A 19789-nucleotide genomic window follows, 5' to 3' on the forward strand; every position below is an offset into this window, starting at 1 on the left:
CACACGATTCAGAGAACACAGCTACCCTGTCTTCACTCTGATGACCATGAATGCCCAGGGCACACCAGCAGTGACAGCACCTTCAGGAGGAAGCAAGTGAAGCAGAAGCACACTCTCCCCTCATCCAGCAGAAACCCCTCCTTCCAACCTAACTATCAGCTCCATGATTGTCAACTGATGACAAAGGCAAGTCCTGTAAGAAACCTGGAATGTCAGCCCCAGGTGGTACACAATTTCCTTGGAACATTTTCTCGGTGTAGCCCACACTTGGAATTGCTCTCTTTCTGCCCTTTGAGAAGTTATAAGTGAGAAGCAAGCAAACTACATTTTAGAAAAAATGTTAAAGCTGGTGATAATTTTTAAAAATTCTTACTGTTAAAAAAATGCAATCTTCAAAAATTATTATGAATTTCTACAAGAGTTCAGTAAAATGGACTATGATTTGGGGAACGAGGGTCACCTCACCCACAAGCAAGCCATTCAGGTTGCCACAACACTGAAAGGAGAAAAAGTGTCCCAAGGAGTAGGTAAACAGCCTTCTGTCACCTGGGGAACCTGACAACACCAAGGTCAAGAGAGAGAAGCAGAAGAAGAATGGCAGGCATGTGAATAACAGGTGGGCCGAGCACAGCAGGAGGGAGGTGGATTTCTTGGGGACAGCATCCTCCCAGGGACAAGATCACAGAGAATACTGGGGAGGAGAAGATGAAAAACCTAGGGCCCAGGGCCAGTGGGCTAGCATTCAGGGTGGCGTCAAAGAAACAAATAGCCAGAGTAACAGCTGGTTCAAGCACCCTCTTATAATTAAGGAATCATCAAGCCAGAATAGTTAAGGACTCTGAAACAAGGGAAGCTGAGGAAGACAGCGGGTGGGTGCCTCTGTTCACTCCATTTGTACCCATGATGCCTCTTTGGAGGCAGCAGGTTCAGATATATCTAGAAGAACAGTTCCTAAAGTGAGAGGTCTGAAAAAACATTCTGTGAACAAGCAAGTTTAGGGAAAACTGGATAAACAGAGTCACACGGGCTTCCGTATACAGGATTCAGCAGATTTGGCTCTTGCCACAAGGGGGTAAAGCATTCAACATTTCCCCATTGTCTGCAGTTATTGTTAACCCTGTGTGTGTGTGTGTGTGTGTGAGAGAGAGAGAGAGAGAGAGAGAGAGAGAGAGAGAGAGAGAGAGAGAGAGAGAGAGAGCTATCTCAAATACTTTGAATTTCAGGGTTCTTGGGAAGATATACTTTGTCCTCTCTACCACTGAGTTATATCTCTAGCCCTTCTTGTATTTTGAGACAGTCTCACTAAATGTTCAGGTTGGCCTCAAACTTGCAATTCTTCCAACTCAGCCTTCAGAGTCCCTGGGATTACAAATTTGCACCACCCGTGCCTGGTTTGGGACTGGATTCTGTAGTCACTGTTTTCTTTCAATTTGCAACACAGTTGCATTTGAGGCTACTCCCTAAGGCAATATGTCAGTGGCAGAGCTGGAGGTGAGAGGAATGTGGTTTGGGGATCTGATGCATTAGAAAATGGAGACCATTTGAATCTAATCTGAAAAAGGAGGCCACCCACCTCCTTGGGGTTGGTGCCTTGTCTCCTACCTGCTGGTCAAAGGGCTGCTATGGGGACACAAGCAAATCCATGATGGGCTCATCCCCACATGCAAGCTCTTTACTCCTTGAGACTAGCAGGGAATTTGGAGTTTTATTTTTTTTCAGAGATTCAATCAGGTTGGGTATTTTTGATGACAACTGAAAGCAGGCAGGATAGATGGGTCACAGGCAGAGCACACTGAATACTGGCCAGCTGACTTACAAACACTTGAGCCCTTGCTGCCACCTTGGGACCAAGAAAGCAATCCCTGAGGAAGTGTGGTGGTAAAAGGCAGGGGCTGGGGCATGAGGCCTCCATAGAGTAGAGTCTTCTGCGTTCTCCCTGCCTTACAGGAGTTGACACAAGTACTCCCACCTTGTTCAAGACCCAGGGCTCCTCTGCCTCTGCCTTTCACTGCCATAGTAGATTACGGTTGTGCCAGGATCATTCAGATGAGTGATCAGGACTTCCAGCCCCCAAATCACATCCCCGTCACAGAGGGCCTTTGAGTTATTCCAGTTCAGACTCAGGGAGGTCAGACCCAGTTTGATCATTCTGACTTCACCATACATTCCTCTTGAGTCCTCCCATGATCAGATCAAGTGATTTTGTCATGATTCCCCTTTCACCTTTTAGGACAAAGGTAACTGGGTCATAAGGTACAATCTATTCTTAACTCAGCAAGCTGCTTCCAGGGAAAAAGTTGAAAAGGGAGCAGGAGGAACTTCATGGGGAAAAAGAAGACACACAGGAGCTGAGTTTAAGTTCCTTATTCCATGGCCAAAAACAGAGGGAAAAAATAAGTCAGATTTTTCCAGGGTGTTCAGAACAACCATCTAGAGGGAAAGGAAAGCAAAGAGATCAGCAGCTCGATGGTCATCAGTCCAATAGAGGAGAATATACTGAGTAGCCCAGTTGATATCATGAATTATCCCAGAATTATCATGGGATAATTCTCTCCAATATGTACTTTCCCTAGTTCTGAAGCATGAAAGAAAGAATGCGAAGATGTCAACTTACTTTCATTGCTTCCCTTTTCATCTTAGGGAGAAATATCATTTGCCTGTGAGTTTTTATAGGAAGGTTTGGGACCCTCTATCACACTTTGTCATTGGAAAAATTAGCTCCAACTTAACCTGAGAGTCAGGTCTGTATTGGTGAAGAGTTTGGACTTGAATGACTTGGAAGAATTTCAAATACACCTGGTGTTATGCGGCTTTTAGTGCAGCCACGGTGCAGATGGACTTTAGCAATATTGTGCATGGATTCTGTGCTGCTCTGGAAACTGAAAGTGACCAAGTGTAGCAAACTCTAGTCAGGGTTTTCCTTCTCTGATGCTTCAAAAGTCACTGCCCAAGTGTCCACAAAACAACAAATGGCTGCCTGGTCATCTGCCTAACTGGGAAGAATCCTTTTTACAGTGATCTTGGCCAAGTCCTTTTCTGGAATGTTTACAGATCTGCCACCTTGTCTCTGAATCAGGTGGGACTCACCTCAAAGAGTAAGTCTGGAGGGAGGAGGAGGGGTATAACATGTAAGTCTGAGAGGGTCACTTCAGGCCAGGCCAGGTAAGGCTGACAGGAATCTTCACTGCTGGAGTTACCTGAAGTGAGACCCATGCAGATAAAACTGAAAGATGATAAGTTAAAGAGAAACCAGAGCTCCTGGGAAGCCTGAGTATTCCCTCAATGGAAGCAGAACTCTCCGGAAGCCTGCCAAGAGGGTTGACCTCACCCCTGGGATCCGATCCCAGCACACGAGGCTTATCAGGAGAACCAGAAGACAGCTATAAATTCCACAACCAGGAAAACAAATGATGATGATGCTACTTCTCTGAGGAAGTGACAGTTTTGAAGAGCATGTGTTACTAAATAAGTTTTAGGTCAAACACCAAAGAAAATGAAAATTTAAGGAAAAATAATTTGTGGGTATAAAGACTACAGGCCATGCTTCCCTAAGCAGGGATTATAAACCCAATAACCTTTTATGGGGTGTTGCTTCTTAGGGAAGTATGAAATCTGACTTTAGAGAGACATGGAGTCATCATCAATCAGAGGCTTCAAAAGCTTTGTTTGGCAGGCAAGGGGGTCATGGTGGGAAGTGCATCAGTGGGCAAAAAGGAAGTCTGATCTCTCACAGGGAGCATGCCCAGGGTGAGTAAGAAATTCTTTCTCTTGTTGGACCTCATTTGCAATGTGGAGGCTCAGTAGCTCTGCACCCCTCCCAACATAGATGATCTTGAATTCAGCACAGCTGAGGGTAAGCACAGTCTCCCCACTGGGCTCAAGATACTGTGAATATTTGTGATCATGTGGGAACAACATGGTTGGTCTGTTTAAAGAAGTCACCATAGCTTCTAGGAAGCATAATGAAGCCCAATGGAAAAAGTAGCTATAGCCCTGGACCAAGGGAAAATCTAATAGATGCAGAACACATTTAAATGAACATATAAATGAGATGCCTGTTAGTCAACTTTCTCTCATTATGAAAAAATACTTGAGATGAACAACTTAAAAAGAGGAAAGATTTATTTTGGCTCATGGTTTCTAAGATTTCAGTTTATAGTCAGTTGTTCCTATTGTTTTGGGCCTGTAGTAAGGCAGAATATCACAACAGAGAGGGTGTGGTGGAGCAAAGCAGCTCAAATCATGGTAGTAATAAGCAAAGAGAGAGAAGGAAGGGCTGGATTTCAATATCACCTTCAAGATAATGCTCCAATAACCTAACCTAACTTCCTTCCACTAGGCTCCCACCTCCCAAGAGTGCCACCCTTAGGGACCAAGTCTTCCACACATGGCCTTTAGGAGATATTCAAGATTTAAATGATAGCAATACCCTAAGGCAGGCACATCAGAAGTCACGTGAAAATTACCAAAGCCACTTGTCTAGACCTTCCACATCAGGGTGCTGAGTTCTGGGGGCTCCATACCAACTCAACAAGTAACTGGATTCCAATGTCACAAAAAGTCTTAATGGTGAAAGTGAATGTGGATGATGAGGTGCTGGCTAAAAAGATGTAGGAGCTTAATAAATTCCATTTGGAACTTACTTTCCACTTAACAGGAAGTGAATGCACAATAGAATCCATTTTTGCAGCTACTTCTTAATTTGTTACTCATACATGAGAGATATATCACTGGTTGCTACGTTTAGAATCACAAAGAAGTTAACATGAATAATGCAAAAACAACTGGTTTGTTGAATTAGAATTTTAATTCCTTTCATAATGATCTCTCAATGTGCTAGCTTTAAAAAAAAAATACTTAAACCTCACCACCAAAGTGTTGAAGAGTACCCAAATCTGAGAGGAAATGCAGAATCAGTGGATGAGTACTGGACCAGAAGACAAGAGTACTAAAAACTGACCTATTCTACCATTTCATAGGTGTGAACACTGATCTTTCATGACCTATTCTGAGACTCACCATACTTATTTGGGAAATAAAGCAGAGCAAGGATTTGGGATGTCGTTCAGTAGTAAAGTGTTTGCTTATCATGCATAAGTCCCTGGGTTTGATCCCTAGCAAAGGGGGAGGGGGAGGGAGAGGGAGGGAGAGAGATATTAGTAAGTAATAATGCTCAGCTTATTGGAATATTTTAAGACTGAAAAGAGGTAAGAAGATATGATGATGATATATTGCATGCTACCACAAAAGTATAATGTTAATATTTGGAAATGTTTAAGTGATATTACAGCTGGGAATAAAACCATTGAGTACATGTCCAAAGATCCCTAATAGATTTAGGTCAGTTTCTAATTGGGGATAGAGAGGAAGGAAAGGAACTTTTTCTACAAAACTTAGGAAGTTTCAAGTCTTCCAAAACTAAAATTTGACATAAATATCTAGACATATAAATTTATTTTAGTCTTCTGCACTTCGTGATGACTTATGAACTTTAAAGGCAGAAAGTCTGGTTTTACATTCTACCTCTGCCTCTCACTAGCCATATGATCTTGGGCAAGTTCCTCAGCCTCTCTGTGGTTCAAATTCCTCATCAGCAAACTGAACGATTTACCTTAAAGGGCTGCTATAAAGACTGAATTGAAATGTAGTCTGTAAAAATAAAATTAAAAAAAAAAAGACTTATTGAGTGAAATACATAAAATTACAGTACTTGATGCATAATGAGTCATATGCTTAAAATTATAATCACTATTATTGTATATAGTTGCTTAAAGTCTATACGGTGGCATCTTTTAGGTACACGACAAGGTGCAAACTGTCCTATTAGAGAAAACAAAAGATGGAAAATCCTATGCGAGTTCTTCCCTACCCTTTCCTGGAGAAACCACCTTGAGCAAGGGATCTTCACGAAGACTGTAGGCTTTAGAACACTTCTACTCAGGGGATGACTGTTACCCTTTCATCTAAAATTACTTAGACTTTTGAATTACTAAAATATTCAGATAAAGGAAGACAAACATGAGAACAAAACTGGCATATTTCCATGTCTTGGGCTTTTGATTAATATTATGCTGATCTCTTTCTAGTCTCAAGGCCTTAGAATACATGTTTAAAATATGTGGGCAAAATCACCCTGGGACAATTATAGGTTTCTGTTCCATCTTTTGGCCAGTCACTGAAAAAACACTCTTTTATTTATAAAAAATAAAAAAATAAAAATAAAAAAAATATTTTTTTTTAAATTTATTCTTTTTAGTTACACCTGACAGTAGAATATATTTTGGCAAATTATACATACATAGAGTAGAACTTATTCTATTTAGGATCCCATTCTTGTCATTGTACATGATGCAGAGTTACCCTGGTAGAGTATTCAAACGCAAGGTTAGGAAAGTTATGTCTGATTAATTCTACTGTCCTTCCTATTCCCCTACCTCCTGCCTTCCCTTTATTCCCCTTTGTCTAATCCAATAGATTTCTATTTTTCCCCACCCTCCTTTGTTTTGGGTTAGCATCTACATATCAGACAGAACATTCAGCCTTTGGTTTTAGGGGATTGGCTTATTTTACTTGGCATGATATTCTCTAGCTCCATCCATTTACTGTTCAATGCCATTATTTCATTCTTCTTTATGGCTCAATAATATTCCATGTTGTATATATACTACATTTTCTTTATCCATTCATTCATTGAAGGACACCTACATTGTTTCCATAGCTTGGCTCTTGTAAGTTCAGCTGCTATAAACACTAATGTGGCTGCATCTCTGCAGTATGCTGTTTTTAAGTCCTTTGGGTACAGACTGGAGTGTGGGATAACTGCATCAAATGGTGGTTCCATTCCAAGTTGAGAAAAGACTCTTTAACTAAAGAATTTGAGGTTGTTTCTAACTTGTTTTCTTATGTTCAAAGAAGCTTCATTGCAAGACCACTATATTCTTGTACATTTATCATGTATAAGAAAAATATGATTAGCAATCTGAAAAATGTTCAATGTTAGAAAACAAGGCATTTATTAAAAATAAAACTGAAATAAGCTAAGAGAGTAGAGAAGGACTAAGTCTAGATGGAGGCAAAGAACACAGAGAGAAGCTTCCTGCCTGGGAGTGAGTATTCACCCCAATGGTCCAACAACAATGAGCTAGGTAACCTGTGTAGCCATGAGAACACATCTTGTTCTTCCAAATCTATGCTTTCGGCAAGGGAGAAGAGGATTTCCAACCCTACTAAGGATGTAAAAATGTAAAACAAAAAAACGAGGTTATATAGCTTTTCTTCCTTGTCTCAGCAAATGCTGGCTGAAGGGGCAGATGAATTGATTTATTCCGCCTCAGTCCTTGGAATTCTGAGTTTCTCATGTTAATTTTTAATTTATTGGTTCAACTGCTAAAGAGAATGATAATTAGATGTTTTTTTCATTACTGGGTCCTTAGACTGATAAAAAGGTAAATATACTTGAAGAAGATGATGTTTAGGACATTTGAGTCAACTTTAAAAATGCTGATTGTCATATTACTATCTGACAGGTTCAGAAGAGTTCATATTAGTGGTTGGGTAAGGTAAACAACTGAACTTTGCATTCATTCCAAAACTCTAACCTCCCTCAAAACACACGTACTTCAGCTGTTTCATGGTAAAATTTTACTCTGCTAACTATACTGAGGGTGATTCAATATTATACATTCATTTATCCAAGTACTACTCAATTATTTGTTCAGAAGACTTGTCCAATAATATTTGTTATGGTTTGGATGTGAGGTGTCCCCCAAGAGCTCATGTGTGAGACAATGCAAGAACATTCAGAAGTGAAATGACTGGGTTATGAGAGTTTTAATCCAATCCCTGATGGGATTAAGTGAGTGATAACTGAAGGAGGGTAGGGTATGGCTAGAGGAGGTGGGTCACTGGGGATGCACCTTAGGGCATATATTTTGTACGTGGTTAGTGAAGTCTCTCTCTGCTTCCTGGTCATCATGTGAACTGCTTCCCTCTGTCATAGTCTTCCACCATGTTCTGCCTCACTTCAATGGAGCCTGCTGACTATGGACTGAAATCTCTGAAACCGGGGCACCCAAACAAACTTCTCCTCCTTTACAATTGTTCTTGTCAGGTCTTTTAGTCACAGCAGTGAAAAAGCTGACTAAAGTAATATTTTACCACAGAAAGTATATTATAGCTATACTGTTCATAATTAGATCATACACATATATAAACATTTCTAAATTAAAACAATGACTTAGTTTACAACAGCTATCCATCAGAAATATAAAATAAGCCACAAATGCAAACAAGATGTGCAATTTAAAATTTTCTAGCAGCCACATTAATATAAGTAAAGGTAAAATTGATTTCAATAATATATTTTATTCATCCCAAATATCAAAAAAGTATCACTCACTGACGTACTCAGTAATTTCAAATAAGTAATTATAAGGTATTTTACTCTTTTTTGAGTGCTTGAACCCCAGTGTATACTTTATGTTCACAGCACATCCCACAGGGACCATCCAAACTTCAAGTGCTCAATGACTATAGGTAACTAGTGGCCGTCCTAACACACAGCACAGCTTTAGGCTAATTTTATAGTTACAATAGAAAACTAGGCCACAGCTTCAGTATTTATAGAAGGGAAGTGGAAGAGATACTTGTGAAGACCCTGGGAGGTAAACCACAGTTAATTTAACATATTAATCACTGGAAGATGAAAGATGTAATTGTTTGCCTTTTTGAAGAACAACCAAGAACAAACTTCTCTTAGAAACCCTCACTTTGAATTTCAGATAATTTTCTTTAAAATGTGAATATATTTTCAACTCTTCATCAATATACACCAAGATGGTTTTCTTTTTTAATATAATCTGCTGTTTTGAGTACAGAAGTAACCAGATAACCTACACACTACAAGAAGCATTTGTATACTTGAAGGCATTTACAAAGTCACAAGCGTTCTCAAGACAACTACTATTAGAATCAACCCTGAATCATGTAGAGGAGCTTATGGGTCCAAAAGGGCAAAAATCAAGATTTCTATGCAACACAGCGTATGAGACTATAAAACTAACCAGCCTCAGTACTAAATACAAATAGGGATCATGATTCAGTTAATTTTAAAAGTTTGATCCTATTTAGTAAGTGGATTTTCCATATGATTTTAATTATTTCAGTTATCTTCACCCCTACCTTCACCCTCACAGACTGAAGAAAGGAGAGTGGTGATACATGATGAAAAAATGGAAGTTTTCTGATTAGGAAGAAGAGTTGTCATGGTGGAAGGGGTGAGCAAGACAGGGAAGGATGTGCTGTGCAAGTGGCTTCCTGGAAATGGAGAGTGTGGGGGAGTTTCTGGCGACTGCTGAGGAGTAGAGGAGAGGTTCTCTGGAAACAAAGAGGTCAAAGAACTAGAAGGCAGGGTTAAGTCATCATTCACAAGGGGGTTAAGTTATGGAAAGATGGCCATGGAGGAGTGAAGGGAAGGCTGCTCATATAAGTCTGTCCTCTCCACGCTCCACTTTTCTTTAACATTCATTACTTCTTGGTTTTCAAGAGATCACAGAACTGATATCCATTCTCTCCCCTTGTTTGTCAAAATCATAAAAATTAATAAGCCAATGGCAAGGGACTCACTAAACATGCGGTGGACATTTACATTCAGATTACTTAATGCTCCTGCCTAGTGGCAAGTTTAAATATGCTGAGGAACAACTGGGGTGACTCCACCTGAATTCCCTGTGACTGCTTCTTGCATTCATTCATTCATTCCTTCAGTGCACAATGTCAGGCATGAAATGATAGAGGGAAGGGCTCACTAAAGTATCACAAAATAGAGGAATCTGTAACAATGAAATTGTACTCTTCCCTCTCCTAGCTGATAATTACAAACTCTAAGGCAATTTTCATCCCTTCCTTTCCTTCCTTTCTCTGCTTCCTTCCTTTTTCTTATCAAAAAACAGAAAGATAAAAGACATACTATTTTAAAAGTGGTCATGTATACCTACTGTTGACCTGGAAAAGACAAGTTCCAAGATTCCAGGGTCAACTACTTCTGGGCGGATGGTGACAGGATATAGGGCTTTGCTTGCTATCTTCCAAATCTGAAATTCCAATATCTCAAAGTCCTTTCATGACATGGAGAACCCAGTAGAAGTGGAGGCAGTTGGCAAGGTGTGAACACGTTAAGAAGAAATACATCACAACCATGGAGAAACGTGGCAGAACCCACTGAAGTCAATTTCGAATGTGTCAGCCACTTCTGACCACATTTTTAAGGACTTGTCCACCATTTTGAAAAACAGTGATGACTGTCACCAAATGTCCACCATTACTGTGCCCCAACAAATGAGGTGCTAAAGTGCCTGAAACTCTAATGATTGCTGTTTCTCTACTGATTTTTTTCAGGACACAACTAACCTTTTAACTCATGTCACCTCTGATTCCACTTTGCTTTAAACATTTGATACAATCAGAAAAGTTGCCAAGATTCTAGCAACTCTTGCAGTATTATTTTAGGACACCCATTTCAGATCTCACTAGCCACTGCAGCTTATTAAGAAAGGAACTGGAGGAGAAAGCTGCACCTGTTACAGGGCCACATTCCAGCAGAGAACAAAATAAATCTTTGTTGAAAACATAAAAGTTGGTCACTTTTAGTAGTATAGCTTTGAAGGCCTGCTTTTTTTGGGGGGTGGGGGGAAATGGAACTTTCTGAGGCCCTATTTAAATTAAATTTGTTAAAATTTCTTACTACCTTAAGCCCAGAAGTCTCAAATTAAAGAAAATCAAAAGGAATAAATGTTTAAAACTACATATGACCCCAGGATATGGTACATGACCTATTCCAGGTGAAGGGCACACAATGAATTGCTGGTTTGTTCCCTGGCAGACATCTTAGCCCCTTTAAGGTTCTCCAAGTTTCCAAGTCAGTTCAGTCAGGCAGGTTTCAGGCCTGACTCTGTATTGTAGGCTGGTCATGTGAGCATACTGCTTTTGATCCAGAATAGCTTATCTTCCACAGGGACAACAGGGAATTAGAGTATTCAGGCAAAAGCATCAAATTCTAATTTACAACCCAATCTAGCCACAACAATACACCAACACATGGATTTTCAGGCTGAAATCGGCTTCAGTTCCTCCAAAATCACAGCCACTGAAGACAGCTGTCTCTATTACTGGTCATGAAAACTGTCGTCTTACATCCATTTTGATTTCTGGAAATAATTGCAAATAAAATTAATTAAGTTTTTTAAGAAGTCAGAGCCTGGTTCCATCATCATAGCAAACCTGAGTCTATATATATATATATACCTACAGATGAGCTTTATTTGCCTATTGATTTAAGATGCTAATCAGGATTCCTGTGAAAGTAAACATCAGCCAGGTACCACCCACTGCTATTTCCAGCTCTTCCGCTCAAAAAGCAAAATAAAAACTAGAGCACAATATTGATGCATTTTGCAGAATACAGTATGTGTCCGAAGAATGAGTTTATCCATGCACCTCCAGAAACTATGGATTTTGGGAGGCTTGACTGAACAACAGAAGGAAACAGCCTGCATCAGAGTTTTAAACAATGAATGATTAAGGAGACTGAAAGCGAGTAGAGAGAACAACTCAAATAAATCACCTGACTGTTATCTAATTGGGTCAGGCGATCAGCCTACTGCTTGTAACTGAGGTAGAGTGGGTTCAGTGGTCCCACAGATGTTTGTGCAATCTACACCTAACAGGAGTCAACATCAAGTTATATACAGGGCACACATGGAAAAAATGATCACATATTCACATTAAATGTCTTCACATGTTATCAGGACCATACTCTGAGCACTGCTTTTCCTTCAGAAAACCCCTTCAGAAGCTTACATAGAGCACAGCACATAGAGTCAAAACAATTTGGGTGTCAGAGCAAATGCAAAGGAGTACGATTAAATCTTTGCAGTTACTCTTATGCTAGCCATGTATCTAGCCTTGTATACAGTAAGTGCTTAGCAACACCTGATGAACTATTGAGCAAGACATTCCTCTAGAGGTAAAGACATGATGGATAGAATGAATTCATTACTGTGCAGTCTGCTGTGGAGACTGTATTTTCCATATGATCTAAAAATAAAATTATACTTATAAAAACAAAATATTTGAGATTGCTTTTGCATTGGAAATCCCACCCTCACTACAGTGGTAGTTTCTGTACCCTATCTCTGCAAAGTTCCTTTTACCATGTAAGGTAATTTACTCACAGGTTCCAGGGGGGCACCAGGAGAACATCATTGAAGGCCATTACCCAGCCCACCACATCCCCAAAATGAGTTTACCAGAACCACAGACCTTTTTTTTTATTTATTTTTTAAATTAGGCACTTAAGGGGAATTGTCTGGCCAGGCATGGTGGCGCTCACCAGTGATCCCAACAACTCAGGAGGCTGAGGCAAAAGGATCCCAAGTTGGAGGCCAGTCTCAGCAACTTAGCAAATCCCTAGCAACTCAGCAAGACCCTGTCTCAAAATTTAATAAATAAATAAAAAGAGCTGAGGAATGGAGAAATGTAACTCAGTGGTACAGCACCCCTGGGTTCAATTTGCATTATCCAAAAGAATAAAAATAAAAAGGATTTGTCTAGAAGAAGGGATACATTGGGCAGTTCTATCTATGGCCAAGAAGTTTTCGGGTCCATGGTTAAAGATTTTCCCTGTCTGTCTCCTCAACCACTTTTTCTGCTGTAATCACTGCCTTTGAATAGATAAGGCATTATAAGTGGCAGATTCTTGACATGTTTTTCATAAGGTCCAGTTTCAATAAAAAAAAAAAAAAAAAGTTTTGTATATACACAGGACACCACTGGGCCTCCACATAATTATATTTTGCATTATACATTACTGCTGTGCTTCAGAAAACTAAGAGCCATAAATAGCCACTTTCTAGAAATATGTTAGATAATACTACTTAATACATTTTTATTAGAATGGTGGGTGTGTGGGCAGATAGATGGATGGGACAGAACACATCTAGGAGCCTTTAGGTAAAAGACCATCAGTTCATTCTTGCAACATTGCTTAGCTGATTTCCCTAAACTGAAAAAGACTAGAGAAAAATCACTGTCCACAGAAATGAATATGTCCACAGAAATGATCACAGAGCAGAAAGGTTCAATCCTTCTTCTGACCCGTGCCCCTCCTGAGCTTCCTCACCTCCCAAAATCAATCAGGGTTATGCATTTGTGGGCTCTGTATCCACAGGTTCAACCAATCATAGACAGAAAATATCTGAGGGGAAAACGTGCATCTGTACTCAACATAAACAGATTTTTTTCTTGTCACTATTCCCTAAACAATATGTATAACAACTATTTACATAGCATTTACATTGGATTAGCATTTATATTTCTAGGTAATCTAAAAATGATTTACAGTATATGGGAGGATATCCACAGATAACATGTAAATACATCCACAGGTGTAGAACTACTACTCACCATGGACACTGAGGAATGACTTTTTTTTTTCTTAATTTGTTCTAATTAGTTATACATGACAGCAGAATGCTTTTCAACTCATTGTATACAAATGGAGCACAACTTCTCTTTTCTCTGGCTGTACACAATGCAGAGTCACACCATTTGTGCAATCATACATGCATATAGGGTAATAATGTCTGTCTCATTCCACCATCCTACCCACCCCTACACCCCCTCCCTTGCCCTCACTCCCCTCTGCCCAATCCAAAGTTCCTCCATTCTCCCCTACCTGCCCCCACCACATTATGGATCTGCATCTGCATATCACAGAAAACATTGGGCCTTTGGTTTTTTGGTTTTTTTGCGATTGGCTTATTTTGCTTAACATGATATTCTGAGGAATGACTTAAATGCCAGTTTCTTGGAATTCACCAACAGCTGTGTCTCCATTATTCTCCCTGGAGCACAGATGCTCTAAGTTAAGTCATGAATTCAAGCTGGCAGGTAGATAGCTACACACTTCCAAAAGTAGATCAACTAGGATTCGAAAGTACCAAAAGCAGCCTCATTAGAATAAGGATGCATTCTCTAGTTCACCACCTCCCACCCAGCACAGAGCAGATTTCTCTACAAGGGTTCCAAGTCTAAAAAGTCCTTGACCTTCATGGCTCTGCTATCATACCCAGCTGGAATGACTGCAAGAACCTCACAGTGGAAATGTTCTCTACCTCCTCCTCTACCCAAGTAAATCACATTCAGGTTAAAAGCAAAATCTGTGATTACAAGGCCTTCAGTGCTTCAATCAAATATAATTTGTCAGGAAAGCCAAGAAAATGAAGTCTGGGATTATTTATTCTAATTAGTTATACATGACAGCAGAATGCTTTTCAACTCATTGTACACAAATGGAGCACAACTTCTTTTTCTAAAAGTCTTCACTTCATGATGCACTGAAAAAGTACATGTGAGTGTGTGTGTGTGAGAAAGAGAGTTAGTTGATGGGACAGCAGTGTCACCTCTCCAACTGATCATATACACCTTGGTGACCCAGAATCATTTGACTACAATGTCATACAGGCCTTTTGTTACAATATCCCAGAGCACCTACTAAGAGCTTCTTAAGGATATGATCCTGAATGCTATGCTAGCATGTAGCTGGTATACAGGGCATGAATAGGTTAAAACATCCAAAGACATTGAAGAGGAAGCTCAGATACAATGAAGATGATGCCTCAAGAGAACAAAGCTGAGATTCCAGATGGCCTCAAATCCCAAGATAAGATGACAATCCCCAAACTAAAGCTGTCAGACATTGAAAGATAAACATGCCTCAAAAGATGAATAAAAGGAAGATAAAGATAAAGGGTTGCAGAAATCTGTGACCAGTTCGCACAGAGCTGCTGGAGGGCAAGGACAGAAACGCTTGGCCCAGCAAACTATTTGACAAACAGCTTTTTTATTGCGGTGGTGTAGTGGTAGTTTCAGTTCTAGTTTTGATTTTTAAGATAATAACCAATGTCTGCAAAAGTACAAGAAAAGATGCACTCTCATTCAGAGAGTGGGAGTGAAATGGCACAACCCTTCTGGAAACAAATTTAATTCTATTTAACAAGAACCTTTAAAATGTTTATAACTCTTGGCTCAGTGATTCTACTTCTAGGAATCTACCCTAAGGAAATAATCAGAAAAGCTATCAAATATTGTTTACAAGGATATTTGTACTTATCATGGAAAAAAAAATGGCACAAACTGGAAGAAAATGACTGAGTTAATCATGACAAATCTACACCGTAGAATCTGATGCCAACTTTGAAACTGGAATTTTAAAAATCACACAAAATTATCATAACATAATGTTAGGTTAAAAAAAGCAAGATATGCAACTATATACATCAGCATGATGTTCTTTTATATTACATTTTATATTAAAAAGGACATAAGCAAGCAAGACTGAAAACTAATGCAGCAAAATCCTAACATTTAATGGGATCTTTGGGGGAACAGGATTATGGGAGATCTCCTATTTTCTCCTTCAAAGTTTTCTGGGTTTTTTCCCCCCCCAAAACTTTCTGCATGGGCATGAGTTACATTTAAAATTAGAAGAAGACTGCCATCAAAAATATCAGAGCACTGTAGGAAATGAGATTAAAGGCAATGGGAATTTTCTATGGCCTGTAGGGAACATCTCAGCTAGTCCCTGTCATCCAGTCTGAGCACTTGTTAACAAAAGTATTCTTCCCTCAATTACAACCCCCAGGCCAAAGGTGGGAGGGGGGGGGAGGAGAAGGGAAGGGGGAGGAGGAGAAGGAGAGGGGGAGGGGGAGGAGGGGGAGGAGGGGGAAGGGGAGGAGGGGGAAGGGGAGGAGGAGAAAGAGAACAAGAACAAGACAGAAACTCTTTAAGAGCAGAATTTTTCAATCCAGACTGCAAAGTGGAATCATCTGTGGAGCCTTTTAAAAAATCCTCATGCCCTGGGCTGTAGGTCACTAGTGTAGATTCACTAGGTCAGAATCTCGGTGGTGGGGGTGCAGGGAAGATGGTTTTCACATTTTCCCAGGAGAAATCTAAGATCCATCACAGCCTGAGAACTAGGATTTGAATACTGGTGGCTCTCAAATGTTAGCATACATTCAAATCACTTGCAAGTCTGATAAAAACACTGGACCCTACACCCAAAGCTTCCAAATCCCAAAATCTGGAATAGGAACTAAGAATCTGCATTTCTAGCAAGTTTCTGTGATGCTGATGATGCTGGTTCACGAGAACCAGCTGATGTAGAGTCTGGTGTTTTGAAGCCCACTGAGTCTGGTTCTCTTCTTAGGCTTGCCTTATTACCCTTGAGTTCCATACTAGGCTCACATATAAATTTCAGTAGCAGCCCAGATTATTATTTCTTCCCCTAACCAATGACTGGTAAGGTTTTGATCCAAAAAAGTCAAAGGGAATATTGAGATAAAGAAAGTGTCCATTTACTGAGCCAAGTGCTGGGCTGGATCCTTCATGTACATGTTTTGGAAGGCATAATGTTCTCGTGGCAGACCTGTGGAGGAGGGCACAATTATCTACCGAAGGAAAGTGAAAAGTGAGATACAGGGAAACAGGGTAATTTGTCAGAAACTGGCACCTTCTGAGGAGCAGGGGCAAGCTGCAACCACACTTTGTCAAACACCAAATCATGGCTCTTCTCCCTCCAAGAACAGACAGACACTGGACAAGATAAAGCCCTTCCCTAGAAGCAAATACCAGGCTGCCTGAAAAGATATGATTTAGATGATGTGGGGAAAATGTAAGTACATACATATGAATCCATTGTACCTTGGTTTTGTGAGTTTCATTCTTATTAGCACAGATTAAACAGCAATGATTTCACTACAGGAAAACATTTGCTCTGCCTGACTTTTAACACAAATTCTATCATATTTTCACTGACTCTGACTTATGTGGCTATGTAAAGAATGGGTCCATCAAAATCCAAAATGTTGGGAATATGCTGAGTGCTAACATCAAAGAGGTTACAAAACAAAGACATCTGACTACTGCTAACCTGAGCTAGTTAGAAAAAGGAAAACATCAACCACCAAAAACATCTGTAAAACACATGAGATTCGACTACTTTGGTTTCAGGACTTCAATGTATTCACAACCTCCCTCCTGGGGCATGGCTGGGTCTGCCTCAGGCTGTATGTGGTATAAATTCTATCTGTACCTCTACTCTGCCCTAGATTTCACTTGCCAGGGGAGCTACTTAATGCCTGAAAATGTGAGAACAGTTCTGTTCAAATATGTGATGATTAGGTTGAAGAAAATTATTCTTCCACCTCTCTTGGCACATTCTCTTCTAGAGGGAAAACTTTGTGTTTGCAATTAGGCAAAAGAGAAAGAGCATGGGTGGAGTATTAATACTTCAGTCACTCATGAAATTTTCTCACCTGCACAGAAACGTATCCTAGGTATTTTTAAGGCACTAAGTGAAACATGCTAGACAGAATAAAGAATCACCCATTTGTGCTTAAAATACCACTAAAAATCTATTTAATTCTTAAGTTCAAATATTGATCTCCTTGAATCATGGAGTGGCTGGTATACAATGCCTTTCTCAAGCAAAAATAAAAATCTGGTTTGCCTCTTGAATTAATATGTGAATATTAACATTACTGGGTAATGATCAGTAGTAATGTCTGAAGACCCTAGAGAGGCAGGGACAATTGTTTGTCCCAATATGATCTTTCCATTGTCCTGAGTCCTAGAATTGCCAATTTTGGTTGAAGAGTTAGCCACCTAATAAAAAGACTTTCTTTTGATGGATGTAATGAAAGCATGACGTTCAAGCACTTTATAAATAAATTGTATGTCTAACCAAAAACAAAAAGACTACATCTCTTTGTCTTTCTTGTGGTCATTTAACAGGATGGCCAACAGGATGTGAGCAGAAGTACTGTGTGCAATACCCAAAAATGTCTTTCATGGGAAAGAACACACCCTTCCTCCTTTCTTCTTCCTAAAGAAAGAATGAAGATGTGATGGCTTGGAGCAAAGCAGCCTTGTTGGACCTTGAAGCCTTAAGTCTCATGCTTAAGATAACAGAGGGGCACAATAAAAGGAGACAAGGTCCTTGATACCATGAAACTGCCACACCAGCTGTGGACCCCTACCTGTTTCAGCAATAAACTTCTATTTTCTTCAAGTCATTATTATTTTGGAATTTTCTGTCACAAACTGCCAAAACTCATCCTAACAAACACTCTAAAGATAACTTGAAAACCCCAAATGATCAGCAGTCAGTTTGGATTAGAATCAGAGAGGTCAAGAGCATAAATACAATCCTACAAGACCACTTCCATTTCCCATAGTTTGTTAAATTCCTGGACATATGAAGTCAGAGCTCATGTGAGGAGGAAGCTGGGTGGTGGCCGTGTGACCTTGTACAAGCTATGAGATACTCTCCCCACCCTGGCTTGCTCAATGTTTTGTAAAAACAAGCCTCCTTTTTCCAGAATCAAAATCCTGGAGGTGGGAGGGAAGCTGCATGTTTCAGATCTCAGCCAGGATGGCAATTTCTGACTTGGAATCTTATAACCCAGGGTGTTCTGTGTACAACAGCATCATCCTCACCTGAGTGCACTATAGAAGCACAGGACCCCAGTCCCCATCCAGACTCACAGAATCAGAATCTACATGTTTACAAGATCCCAGGCCACTCATTGCACTGGGAAGTGTGGAAAATGCTGGTTTTGATGGGAGGTGGCATATGACTTCAAGGAAAATATATTTAGCTATTGTCATGGAACTGGATCTAAACACTTGCTTCAGTTTTGTTTGATTTTTTGGTTTTTGCTTGTTTGTTTTGAGACACACTACCACTGAGCTACATCACCAGGCTCATCTTGTTTCAGTTTTAAAAATAAAAACCACTTATCATGAGGATTAAAAGTAACACTGCATTATGAGCAGAGTAGGGGGGCAAAAAGTCAATCAATGCCAGCTTGACTATTATTATTATTAGCTGCTGTATTCACTGGAATAGATTTGCCAAAATTCAAGACAACCATGGAAGGAAAAGGAACTTCAATTCCAAAGCAGCTCTTTTTACTTGTGATTTACTTACTCCCAACCCCTGACTCCACAACATTCTCCCCAAAAGAAGAAAGTCGAAATCTTGGCCTTGACTGATACTCCAAAGGCTAAAGAAATAACAAGTCCTGGAAGGAAGATCCTGGACGGAGGTCATCTACCAACCAGACAACACAAGAGCCAACTGCTCAGTCATAATCTGGAGAGAAGCTTTTAACCAACTATGTCACCATGCAAGGAGGTACATTTACATCACATTTAAGGAAGAGAAGTCACAAGGTAACTAACTTCTCTGGGTTAGGTGGGTACCCACCTAAACCAAGACAGCCCCCAAATTCTCACACTGGCACACACACATTGCCAACAGACAGCTGTGTAAATAGTGTGTAAGTGCTTTTTAATTGACTAACTGCTGGCAGGCAGATGGACAGCCACAGGATACAACCATCAATTTGTGCCACTGGAACTTTCACAGGGAGGCATACTGGATGGGGGAACCAAGTTCTCTGTTCCCTTTCCAGTCTCCTCCTTCTGCTTAACTTCTGGTATGTGTGTGTATGCTCAGAAGTGTGAAGGACAACTTGGACCCAGACTTTGGGTTTCTTCAGAGTCAGAGCAACATAGCCACATTTCCCTCTTTTTTTTTTTTTTGGTGGTACTGGGAATTGAACCCTGGGGTGTTCTACCTCTGAGCCTCATCCTCAGTCCTTTTTGTTTTTGTTTTTCTAATTTTCAGACCGGGTCTCACTATGCTGCTGGCCTCAAATTTACAATC

At 40.1% G+C, this 19789-nt stretch overlaps 1 protein-coding gene across 4 annotated transcripts in view; it reads right to left on the reverse strand.

Moving 5' to 3' along the window:
• Positions 1-19789, reverse strand: part of DAPK1 (death associated protein kinase 1) — a 192483-nt gene that overhangs the window by 107823 nt on the left and 64871 nt on the right. The window lies entirely within an intron of this gene.

The sequence above is a fragment of the Sciurus vulgaris genome (assembly GCF_902686455.1).
Source record: "Sciurus vulgaris genome assembly, chromosome: 15".
NCBI lineage: Eukaryota > Metazoa > Chordata > Mammalia > Rodentia > Sciuridae > Sciurus > Sciurus vulgaris.